Genomic DNA, 13,144 nt, shown 5'->3' with positions numbered 1-13,144 from the left:
AGGTAGCCCGGATAGGGAACCAGGTCCTAAAGCCCGTCGGAAGGAGGGGGAAGAATCATCAGGGTCAGCGTCAGAGTGGTCCAGAAAGGATGAAACCCTAGCGGGCAGGAGGGCCCAGAGGAGAAAGGAACTTAGGAAGAGGTGAAGCAAAGCGAGAGTGTTAAACTGGTGTGGAAGGGGCGGAGACTCAGACGGGACTTTGCCGGTCTAAGGTGGAGACGTAGAGCTGCGCGCTGCGGCTTTAAAATGGAAACTGAACCTCAATAAAGACTGTTGTACATAACTACAGCCTAGCGTTGGTCCTCTGTGAGCTGGGACCTGGAGGCAGCTCTGACACACACATTGGGCTAAGAAATTCCTGCATTGCAGGGGGCTGGGATAGATGGCACCCCATGGTCTCTTCCAACTCTACAGTTCTGTGAGTCTATAATATGCAGAGACACACAGCTTACTTCAGGGCCAGATTCACGTACAAGCAATCCAAACTGGAGGCTCTGGGCTTATGAAGGGGTGTGTGTGTGTGTGTGTGTGTGTGTGTGACCTGCCATTTATTTTAATTACATCCCACCTTGCCTTCAAGGAACTCATGGTAGCATGTATGGTTTTGGGTTTTTTTAATCATTTTTATTAATTTTCCAATAAAAAACATCCAATTAACATATCCAATCATAATCCAATTAAAATAAAAAAATAAAATATAAAAGACCAAATTATAATTGTTGATTTTTCAGGACTCCCCATAGTCTGGAGCTCTGAAGCATATATCCAAATCTAAGTCCTGCCTCTCCTTGGTAGCATGTATGGTTTTACCAATCTTCTACCACCATATCTTTCGCCTTTACAAATATTGACTGGCCCAAAGTCATCCCGTGAGCTTGATGGCAAAGTGGGAATTTGAACCTGGGTCTCTCTAGGCCTAGGACAGGGGTGGCTAACCCACAGTTCAGCAATTTTCAGATGGCCACAATGACAACATCAGCCAGCATGACCAAGGATTATGGGAGTTATAGTCCAGCAACATCTGGAGAGCCACAGGTCAGCCACTTCTGGCCTAGTATGATGTACTAATCACCACCCCATGGGGCTCGCATGTGTTTAGGGAGCTCTGCTACCAGTACCTGGGGGGGGGCAGAGGTTCCCCATCCCTGCAGTCAGGTAAGCCAAGAGAGACAATGAAGGCCCTCAACCCCCTAATGAACTTTAAGGCTGAACAAAGATTTAAATGTGATGCTTTCCATGTGTCAAACAAACCCAGTATTCTCCACCCGGCACCACACTGTGATGATTGCTGCTCAGTTACACCCACCTCCCTGCTGCACTGTCTGACATGACTTGGAGGAGGGGAGGTGCCGGGCAGAGCTGGGAACACAAATTTCAGCAGGGCGGGTGGCTGCAACTTTGTGGGAGATAAGAAGTTAAATCACTAGGTGGCAGTCGATTCTCTTCCCTTCACTCCCTTTGTCTAATGAGCCACTATAATGAATAAACACATCCCCAGTGGAGGCTGATTTAGAAGAGGCCTCCCAGGCCCCCCACAGAAAATAACCAATTTAATCGGGCAGGTTAACCTTCTTGCAGTCAGGGGGAGGGGAGAAGGGAAGAGACAGCAAACACCATATTCCTTTACATGGCCCATTAGGCTTCTGGCACCAACAGCAGCTTCCCTCCCTAGGCAAATAGCAGATTCTGAGATTAGAATTTCACCGGGCCCTCGGAGCGAGGGGGAAAGAGTGAGCTTTCCCTCCCATAAAACCCCATGCCCTGCAGTCCAGAACATGACTGTCACAGAAACATAGGAAGCTGTCTTATTCCCAGCCAGATGCATTGATGCATCTAACTTAGTATTTCCTACACCAGTGCTACTCAAAGGGGTGGTTCACGGATCAGAGTCATCAGCTGCCAGTCTCCAAAGACTCCACTACAGCCAGGCTGGGTGGGATGCTTCAGGGACCAAGCATGCTACTGGTCCCTGGCACATTGCAGTCCGGGTGGGTGGGAATGCTAATCCAACACACTGGATAGCTTGAGAAGCACTGCTGTACACTGCGGCTCTGTAGGGCTTCAGTCTGGATGCTGTCCCAGACCTACATGGAGATACCAGAGCAGAGGTGGTTTTAGGGTGGCCCAGTTGGTGCCGTTGCAGTGGGTGCCACGTTGCAGAGGGTGCCAAAACAATGCTGCAGAACAGAGTGGGGGGAGCAGGGCATTGCATGTTACCAAAAAGGAGCAATGCAGCAGCGAGCAGCAGCTTCGTCAGCTGCAGGTGGCTGGAAAGCCTTACAGGATGTTGACGTTTGTGACTGTTACCATGGAAAAAAGGGGCAGTCCATTCACCGTACTGAGCACCGGATGTTAGCTCTGTGTGTCATCTGACCTGTACTGGAAGTACATGGGTGGAGTTATATTCTCTCTGCTGCTGATGTAAAGAGAGTGCAGACACGTTTCTCTGTACTGCTGCAAAGGACAGAAATAAAAGCATGTAAATACATTCTGTCTGTCTCTTTCCCCTCCCTGGGGATAGCAGGGAGGAAGGTGAAGGAGTGGTGTGTTCTTCTCACGTCTGGGAAGGATCGCCGATTACAGACCTCGCCTGTTTTCCTGCCGGGAGTCGCAGGGGGAGGTCAACAAGGAATTCAGCCGGTGCCTGGAGAGTGGCACATTCCTCTGACCGAGGCAGGATTCCAACATTGCACAGGGCCCAAAGCCCTTCACTGACTGGGGATTGAACCTGAAAATTTATCCATGTAAGTCTGCTACTCTACAACTGAGCTACAGTGGTGCCCCGCAAGACGAATGCCTCGCAAGACGGAAAACTCGCTAGACGAAAGAGTTTTCCGTTTTGGAGGTGCTTCGCAAAACGAATTTCCTATGGGCTTGCTTCGCAAGACAAAAATGTCTTGCGAGTTCCTGCGGGTTTTTCCCCCTCCCCCCTTTTTCTAAGCCGCTAAGCCGAAAAGCCGCTAAGCCGCTAATAGCGCTAATCCGCTAAGCCGTCAATGGGCTTGCTTCGCAAGACGAAAAAACCGCTAGACGAAGAGACTCGCGGAACGGATTCTTTTCGTCTTGCGAGGCACCACTGTATGTCCCTATCCTTCTCCCAAGTCTGTTTTAAAGTAAAAAAGGCGACATCTAGATGCTATGTCCTCTACCCTTCTCCTCTGTTGTTTCTACCTGCTCTGTATACCCTGGGTAGGCAAACTAAGGTCCAGGGGCTGGATCCGGCCCAATCGCCTTCTAAATCTGGCCCACGGACCGTCTGGGAATCAGCGTGCTTTTACATGAGTAGAATGTGTGCTTTTATTTAAAATGCATCTCTGGGTTATATGTGGGGCATAGGAATTCGTTCTCCCCCCCTTCAAAATATAGTCTGCCCCCCCACAAGGTCTGAGGGACAGTGGACTGGCCCCCTGCTGAAAAAGCTTGCTGACCCCTGCTGTAGACTCTGTGGTTTACCACTGTCTCATTAATTCCTACCATCAATTCTAGACATGTCTGCTGTTCTATTTACCCAGGCTCACCCCATATTTGCAGGTGTTTTCATGCACCTGAGTGCTTTTGAAGGGGAACAAAAGAGGTGCTTGACTTTGTCTACTGTAAATTCATGATTGGGCATTACCTGTGTTAGGATCAGGCACAATGTTCCCAAACAATGGCAAGCTTCCAAGTTCTCCAGGATTCCTCATTGTGGCTAAAACTCTATGCAAAGCCTGGGCGAGGGGGGAGTGAGTGGGTTAAAAAAATGCAGGAGGCTGATATTGTAGCCACGAGGTCCACCTTGAGACCCAAACTGTGCACATCATACCTCAACGCACATTCTTTCCCCACAAAGAATTATGGGCACCGTAGTTAACCCCCCACAGAGCCCTGCCCCTCATGGGCACTGTTGTTTATCCCACACAGTTCCCAGCAATCTTTAACAACCCCTTTTCACAGTGGCCAACCAGATTCCCATGGGAAACCCAGAAGCAGAACCTAACTGCAACCGCACTCTCTTCAACTGCGATTCCCCGCAATTTGTCTCCAAAGACATGCAGCCTTTGACAGTGTAAGTAGACAATGGAAGTAAACAGTGCTACTTTTCTAGAAAAATAGGTGCCAGCACTCACCATGAATGCTTTCTTTGTTCTCTTATAATGGCAATGGCACCTGCCTGAGTGGTGCTGGAACTGAGTTCCAGCTGAAAAAAGCAGCCCTGGAAGACAGCCACCATAGCTAGCAGCCAGGGATAGCTTTATCATCCAGGAATTTGCTCTTTTAAAGCCATCCAAGTTGGTGGCCATCATTATCTCTTGTTGATGACTCTCAAACACATTTGTTGCTGGCCCTGTAGCATCTTCATACCAGTTTCAAAACATCTGAATATATTTTGAGTTCACTTTTTCATGCAAACACGAACCCTTCAATTTAATCTATGAGTATAGTGGGGTACCCAATAATCCTTGGGGAGGCTGCCCAGTGAAATTTTGCAGATTAAGATGCATCAAGTCTGTTTTCCCCATTGCATTTCAAATCACATTTACATGCTGTTTTACTCTCTCTCTCTCTCTCTATCTATCTATCTCTCTCTCCATGTGCGTGACCTGTTTGGTTTCCTTGTCCCCACAATCCCCCAACTCCTATTCACAAAGCTGTCATCTGCTCATGCCCAGTTGAGGCATCTAATCATAAGCCTGCATTTTTATCAAAGCTTATATTTTTGATTAAGGCCTGTATATTAAGATGAGCTTAAAGATTTTCAAATGTTTCATGCCAGGCAGAAGACCAGCTGCCTAAGAACCTTGGCAATGTTTATTCTCCTGGACAAGGGGGCCCCCTGATTTATAGCAGAAAACAATTCTCAAAGTCGTAAAAAGGGAATTACAGGCTGAGAGCGAGGACACTGACCTTGCATGTTGCAAAGTACAATTAAGCTGTAAGAGTGGTTAAATTAAGAGTTGGTAAATAGTAAAATAAAACCATGTGCCTCCCATTAAACTTGAGCCATATTTTCCTAAGGTTAAAAGGCCAAGAGCATCTGGCTGGCAGAAAGGAAGAGAGTATTTTGGGAAGTCTTTTTCTAAAGTTGTTTCTTTCTTAAACTGAGATCCTTTTAAGATTTCTTTTCCTTTTAAAAGGTTATTTATGTTATGTATTAAATATACTGGCTTAAATGTAATTATGCAAAGGATTTAGAAACTAAGAAATGTTAAATCTTTATGCTAGATTCTTATTTCATATAGTTGAAAGAGATCACAGGGGCCATCAGCCCAGCCCCCCTGCCAAGCAGGAAACATCATTAGAGCACACATATGGTTGTCAGGCCTTTGTTTAAAGACCTCCAAAAGAAGGAGATCTTTCAATGATGATGTGAACTCAAGATCCTTGACATCTGTTTAAGATAAAAATTTAAGATTAACCATTTGTTTTGGAGGGCAATAGGGCAAGGAGGGCAAGAGGTGAGCTGGTAATTAAGGTTCCTTGTTGAGACACATGTAAGATATATTACTACTTATTTGTCATTTATAGATAGAAGAATATATAGCTTTTTGTTTCCCATAAAAGGGCAAAAGGAAATGGGTGTATCTTTTGTGATTGGTTCTAGCAAACAGCCAATAGGAATTTCAACCAGGCTGATTGGACAGAGGCAGCCACAGGAGGAGCAAGGGGGCTGGGTTAAGGAAATATAAGTGCTGGCCAGAATGGCAGGAGGGCAGGCCAGAGCTTGGTAACCATATACCACTGTGCCTCTCATTTATTTGTCTGACAAATAAATTATTATTTTAATTTCTCTATTGCTGCGTTGAATATTTCATTCCAGCTAAGCGTTAACCACAAGCAGGGTGCTACACAGTCACCCATGCATGCAAAACAACTGTCTCAAAGATACACACTTCCGTTTAACGGTGAATGTTTTCCTTTCAGATTGAGGTTGGTTTGAGGGGAAATTCATCAGACAGCAGTATTTCCCAAGGAACTGCAGGATAGCTCTGCATCATGCATGATGTTTTGTGTACATGTCTCTGAAAGCCAGTGGTGGGAGCACACTGGAACCAGAGTAAATGGCGATTTGTACACAGCCTTACATAAGTACACAGAAAGTACTTATGGAGAGAGGCTCATTAACTTGCTGTAGCTGAACAAGTGCTCCTTGAAATCACACCAAAGAGGGTCTCTAATGAAGTGGCCCTTCTGGTCCAGCATTGGTCTCCATTTCAAAAAACAATGGCTCCAGTCTGCACGCCAAGGGCAAATGTGCCAGCATAAGTAGAGGTTGATGTGCAGATAAGAGAAACTAATATGCACAATGCTCCTAAAAAGACTGGACCCCTGGATGGTTAAGTCCAGTCAAAGGCGACTATGGGGTTGTGGTGCTCATCTTGCTTTCAGGCTGAGGAAACCAGTGTTTCTTTCTGGGTCATGCTTTCTGGGTCATGTGGCCAGCATGTCTAAACCGCTTCTGGTGCAACGGAACACCATGACATGCCAGAGCAAATGGAAACGCCATTTACCTTCCCACCATACTGGTGTGCTTTTTAACTGCTAGGTTGGCAGAAGCTGGGAGAGAGCAACGGGAGCTCACTTTGTTGCATGAATTTGAACTGCTGACCTTCTGACTGGCAAGCCCAAGAGGCTCAGTGGTTTAGACCACAGCGCCACAATGGTTCTAAAGCCAGACATCACATATACGAAGCACTAACCAAGTTGCTGCTAAGCTTCCTTAAGAATCCCTAAACTTGTAATTTCAAAGGAAACCAGACCTCTAAGCATCCCACAGTACAAAAGAACCATATTCAGCTGGAAGGGGAAGGGGTGATGTTGAGATGCATCATGTTATTTACACCTACACAACTCTGATGGGTTTAAGAATGCACGCAGGACTTGCAACAAAACATTGCAATGTGCAGCACTCCCATTCAGTGTTCCGGCCAGCCAGCCAGCCAGCCAGCCCCTCTCCCAGGGTCTCCACTCCATTCCTTCTGGCAGAAGAGGAAGCAGCAGGAACCCATCCTGTTAACACCTCTGTGCTCAGGTGACTAACGCATCTCTTGGGGTTATATTTTATAATAAAACATCCTAGAACAACATCCTAGAGGTCCCAGGCTCTAATGAAGTTAGATTAGCCTCAATCAGAGCCAGGGCCTTTTCAGCACTGGCTCCGGCCTGGTGGAACGCTCTGCCTCATGAGACCAGGGCCCTGCGGGATCTTATTTCTTTCTGCAGCGCCTGTAAGACAGAGTTGTTCCACCTGGCCTTTGACTTAGAATCAATTTGATTCCCTCCCCCTCTTTCTTTTTTCCTTTCTCCTCCTGTGAAGAGGCTGCATTTTAATGTTTTAATGTTGTATTTTAATCTTGTTTTAACGTTGTATTTTAATCAACTTTTTTTTAAAAGTTGTATTTTAATCAACTTGTTTTTATTATTGATTGTTAGCCGCCCTGAGCCCAGTCTTGGCTGGGGAGGGTGGGGTATAAATAAAATATATTATTATTATTATTATTATTATTATTATTATTATTAGCCCTTGCCAGAGTCCACTCCCTGGAGATCCAGGCTGATTCAGACGTCCAGGCCTTTGTGGGTCAGCCCGTGATCCTGAAGTGCTGGTTCAAGTCCTCCTTCCCAGTCACAGAGAAGCTCACCATCGATTGGACATATCGACCTCTTACAGGGGACAACTTGGAGCTGGTGTGTGGTGTTTTCACTGTCTGCCTCAGCCCTGAACAGACACTTATAATTCTGTGGCCGCTAAGCTTCAATCCTCGGTGACAGTTTTGGGGTGAATTTTTTTTTGCCTCCTCTTAGGGCAGGGCAGGGAAAATTCTTTCAGCCTGAGAGCCACAGGCCCTTTTATACAACCTTTCAAGGGCCACATGCCAGTGGTGGGCTGGGCCAGAAGAAGTAGGCAGAGCAGCAACAAAGGTGAATTTTGCCTTTGAACAATTGGCTCACACCCCCTCTCCATCAAGGCAAGCAAAAGGTGTTATTATTCGGGCCCCTGAGCCTGAGGTTCCCCATCCCTGATTTAGAGTTTTTGTAGTGTTTCTGGGCCAATAACTTGTTAGGAAAGTCACTTAATGCAGATGGAGCACAGAGACAAAAGAAATGGATAATCCTTTATTGAATAAACCCAGTGCATAATATGAGAAGAAACACACAGAGTGGTTTTGTCTTTCTTAGTCCAGGTCCTTTCCACAGCAGGGTTCCCACCAAACATACAGTGGGAAGCTCCCTCAGAAGTACACAGCCAATCAGAACAGTGTAGAGACCACCCCTTTTGACTGATTGCTAAGCAACATTTCCACCCAGTCCCCTTCTTGACTAGTTGACTTTGACTCCTAACAGAATTAACCCTTAAGTTGCACACTGAATGATCCTTGCTGTTGCACTTCCCCCATACCCCCATATATTTTTTGTACTTCTGCAAACCTTGGGGTTCAGTTGAACATATTAATACCTCCCAATTGTTTTGCAGTTGCCCTGCTTCAGCTACAATCCTGTCAGCGCTCACCAGCTGAGTCAACAGTACGAAGGAGTGATGGCTTCCGCAGTGCATTATATTAAATAATCAAAACAAGCTTTTGCAATTGATGCTTTCTTTGTGTTCTTCGGTACTGTTCGAATGTGAAAACACCATATGGGGTTTCTTAAATGTCTAAAGTAATTGTGAAGCTATAAGTAAAAACCTTGCAATTCCATGATATTAATGATTTAAGAATTGTATGTGCCATCTGTGAGACTAAGTGAAAATATAATGATGCAGCTATATAAGATTGCCGGGTGGAAATGTCAAAACCAGGTGCACTTTTTTAAAAAAGGGGGGAAAAGGTGTGCCCTGCCTCACAACCCCCTTGAGTGTTTTTGTCTGGCTAGAGTATGCCCTTGAACTCTCGGCTGACTGTGAATACAGAGGGGTTTTCTGTGTGTGTGTGCAGAAACTAGCCAGCTGTGCAAAGGCAAAATGGGAACTTCTTACTCTACCCAGCAGTGGCATGTACCTGCCGCAGGAAGGACCCCCCGAAGGGGAAGTGGCTCTCAGGCTCAAAAAGCTTCCCCACCACTTCCGTAAAGCAATATCAACAAAACTAGAGGTAAACTGAATGCCCAGTCGTAAAGCATTGACATTTTCATGCTGTTCCCGATAAGGGTGTAGGAGTGTCCATGTTTGCACCAGTGAAATGTCGAGGGACAAGGGGGGCCAACACGGTAATGTCAAGACTCCCTTGGGAGGTGGTGGACTCTCCTTCCTTGCAGGCAGTGCTTTTTTCTGGGGGGTACGCAGGGGTACACATACCCCTAAACATTTTGGGAATCTAAGTTTGGCCTCGTTGAGGGGCAGCATTTCAATATGAGTAGGAAAATGAGAGTACAGTAGATGCTCGGGTTGCGAACGTGATCTGTGCGGGAGGCACGTTCTCAACCCACAGTGGCACGTCTGCACATGCACGGGTTGTGATTCAGCGTTTCTGCACATGTGCAACCGCCAAAACCTGGAAGTAACCCTAAACAAGAATCCCCTCCCCTAACGAGTCAGAAATGTCGTTTTAAGGACTTAAGCTGTGGATTTAAGGCTGTGTGGAGATAAACTTTTGAACCAAAGCAATGTTTCAAGACGAAGCTGGAAAGTTAAGAGTTTTGGAATGACGCAGTTAAAAATGCCGTCGCCATTTTGGGAGGCATTGTTGGAGCTCTTGAGTCTGGGAGGAGAAAGAGAGAAATAGAGCTGTTTACATATCGTGGATTAACTCCTCAGTGGGACTTAAGAGTGACAAATGCCCTAATTTATGATGGAAAGAGCGACGTTATCTACGAAGGAGATATATGGAAACCATTTGGACTTAGATTGGAAGAACGGGAAATTCACACAGGATTATTATATTTGCTTATCGGCTTAAGGAGACTAACAGAAGAGATCGTAAAAGAAAAAGAGAAATTATATGAACAAGATATGATGTGGAAACACCAAGATAGGACTGGATAGAATTATGAACTTTGTCTGGACTGATTGGGACTGATTTGGACATTAACGCAGTAATAAGAAGATGATTTGAATCCCCCTTTGGATCTTGAAGTATGGGTTCCCCCAACAAAATTTAAAAATTTGGCTTTGTAATTTGGAATTTATGTGATGTGGTTTAATTTGATGTGATTGGCCAGTTAATAAAAATTATTTAAACAAAACCTGGAAGTAACCCGTTCCGGTACTTCCAGGTTCTGGCAGTCCGCAACCCGAAAAACACAACCTGCAGCGTCTGTAACCCAAGGTATGACTGTATCCCTAAACATTTTTTATAGAGAAAAGCACTGCTTGCGGGTTTTTAAGCAGAGGTTGGATGGCCACGTGTCATGGATGCTTTAGTTGAGATGTCTGCATTGCAGGGGGTTGCACTAGATGACCCAAAATGCTAAAGGACTGCAACTCCCATCATTCCTGATCACTGGCTGTGCCGGCTGGGGCTTGCTGTGAGTTGTAGCCAACAAACTACATTGGCTATTCCTGTTGCAGGGTATACAAGGGACTATTCTGGTATATAGTAGTGAATGCAAATATATTTGACCCTCAGCCCTTGTTTCCTGTTGGGGTTTGGTGCTGGAGGGATTAAAGCAGGGGTCAGCAAACTTACCACACCTCAGGCCGCTGTCTCCAGCACTGATCGTGTGGCAGGCTGGAGGGTGGGGGAGAGCGTGCCCATACACGTGCACACACACTATTTCTGGTGCACTTCCAAGTTGGAGGAGCACTGGAAATAGCTTGTGTGCATGTGCATGGGCCTCCACCGACCCGGATGTGCACTGGAAAAAATGCTTGCGCATGCACACAAGCTATTTCCGGTGCTCCTCCGACCCGGAAGTGGGCAGCTGTGCAGCGCAGTGCCGGTAAGGGCAAGGAGTGGGGGGCGCTGCGGGCCGGATAAACTAGTCCCTTGGGCCTTAGTTTAGGGACCCCTGAGTTAAAGTAAACCCTGGTAAGATTGTCATGCCCTTCTGATGCTGCCGAAATGGAAAAGCTACTTGTTTCTTGTTTCATGAGAAGGTAGTCAGTAAGGCAAGGTGCTGTGCTGCTGTTGATGGAGGAGATTTGGAACGGCCCAGAGCTCACATACCTTTCTCTTCCCTTTTATTGCTAACCTCCCACCCCCAGAGACTGATAATGGGGCTACCAGCAGTTGTTTCCGAGATGTTGGGTGCTTGGTTACTATGGGAACAGGGCTCTGCACATATCTTTTCAAAGAGCAAGAACACGAATTCGGATAGCTATGTCAAACAAAGACATGGGCTGCTAGATCCAGTTTAGTTTGTGGTTAAGATAAAAATGAAAGCGTTTAATGGCATAAGCACTACACACGACAGTGGCCTCTGCCCGAGCTATCCCATAGAGCCAAGTGATCCTTCCATACTCTGCACTGCTTGACTTGGATGGTGAGCTACGCACTGTCAAAGAAAAAAAAAAGAAAAGGAAAAGAAAAGAAAAGAAAGCCACTTCCGGGCCTGCCCCAGGAGGTGGGGTTGCGGGCTTCACGCCCACCCCACGTGAGCGGGGGCTGGTTCCAGCCCCCGCGAGAGCAGGGGAATCCCCGTCGGGCCTGCCCCCCCCCAGCCGGCCAATCAGCTGGTCGGCTGGGGGTGTGGCTTGCCCTATTTAGGGCCGGCACGGAGGGGGCTCGCCCTCTTTTCACCGGCTCGCCCTCACGTTTTCCCACCCTCCCTCCCTTTAAGTAGGTTTAGGCTTAGGTAGGTCTTTGACATTGCTATGGACTTCGGTCTGCCACCGCAAGGGGCATGGTAGGAATTTTTCCCAATTGGCAATTTCGGGCCTTTTAGTTTTTCGCCTACCTCGTAGCAACTCGTCACAACTTCTCGGCATTGGCGGTAGGCAATGGTAAGAAGGGGTTAAGACGATGTGTGTGGGGGAGGAACGCCATCACCTCCCTCCAGCGAGCAAAGGGTGGTCCGTTAAAGGACCCCGGGGGGCCTGGCCCTGTCCGAAGCCTATGGAGGTGTGGGCCAAAGGCACGCCCCAGAGCGGTGACCCGGGGGAGCTCCTAGTCGACGTGCCTCGCGGAAGTCTCCCCCGATATAAGGTTAACCCTTCCCCATGTCTCCAGCAAATGGGCTGGAGCCGGATAGTCGTTAGGACCAATGCCTACTCTGCACTGCTTGACTTGGATGGTGAGCTACGCACTGTCAAAGAAAAAAGAAAAGAAAAGAAAAGAAAAGAAAAGAAAAGAAAAGAAAAGAAAAGAAAAGAAAAGGAAAGGAAAGGAAAGGAAAAGAAAGAAAGAAAGAAAGAAAGAAAGAAAGAAAGAAAGAAAGAAAAGGAAAAGGAAAAAAGACAACAGAGAGGATACTCGTTTGCATAAAATTTGCACTTGCAAATTTATATGTATAGATGGAAATGTAGAAATAACAGTTATAATTTAAATGGGCTCTAAATGCAGCCATAGAACCCTGTGGATTCCCCTAGGCAACAGTGACTGGGGAAAAGATCCAATTTTCTCCATGCTGGAAGGTGACAGATCAATGACCAGGTGCGGCCAGCCCCACTCTCCAAATGGAAGCAATTTATGCAGGTGACAGACACCACTGTTAGCATCCACTATACACAATGCAGCCTCCCTCCCCTTCCTACAAAAAGCCAGGGCATATGTGATAGACACAGCAGGTCCCAGTGAAAATGGAATCTAGCTTCTCCTCTGCGTGAAACCCGGCACAGGAGCTGGGAGTCCGTCTTGTGATGTTTTGATTGACTCCTTGACTCTCCGCAAGACATGCAAGGCTCTTAGCTGGAAGCTAAACAAATAGCCTGGCCTTTCATGGTGGGTCCGGCAGGCAGCAGGTAGTAGCACACAGAGTGGGGCATGCTGATACTCCCCAGCTGCTGCCCCAATGCACTTACCCCTTTTAAGTCTTAATTTTTGTTGGAGTACCAATTAATGAGGACTGCCCACAGGGCCTGCCCTGCTGCCATCTGATTTCAGCCCCTCGGAGAAGCAAGGAGCAGCTGCCTCACCAGAGAACAAACATTCACCTTCCCCCCAAGGGGCTGGTGCTGGCAGATGCAAAGCAGGGAACAGGCAGAAAGGAAGGGCAGCAGAGCTGACGAAATTGGCCACAGTGCATTTGCATCTCAAAGAGGGGCTGTGGGGACGGGAAGGTCTCTCCTAGA

The sequence above is a fragment of the Podarcis cretensis genome (assembly GCF_951804945.1).
Source record: "Podarcis cretensis genome assembly, chromosome: 15".
NCBI lineage: Eukaryota > Metazoa > Chordata > Lepidosauria > Squamata > Lacertidae > Podarcis > Podarcis cretensis.
This window is presented reverse-complemented; position numbering follows the sequence as displayed.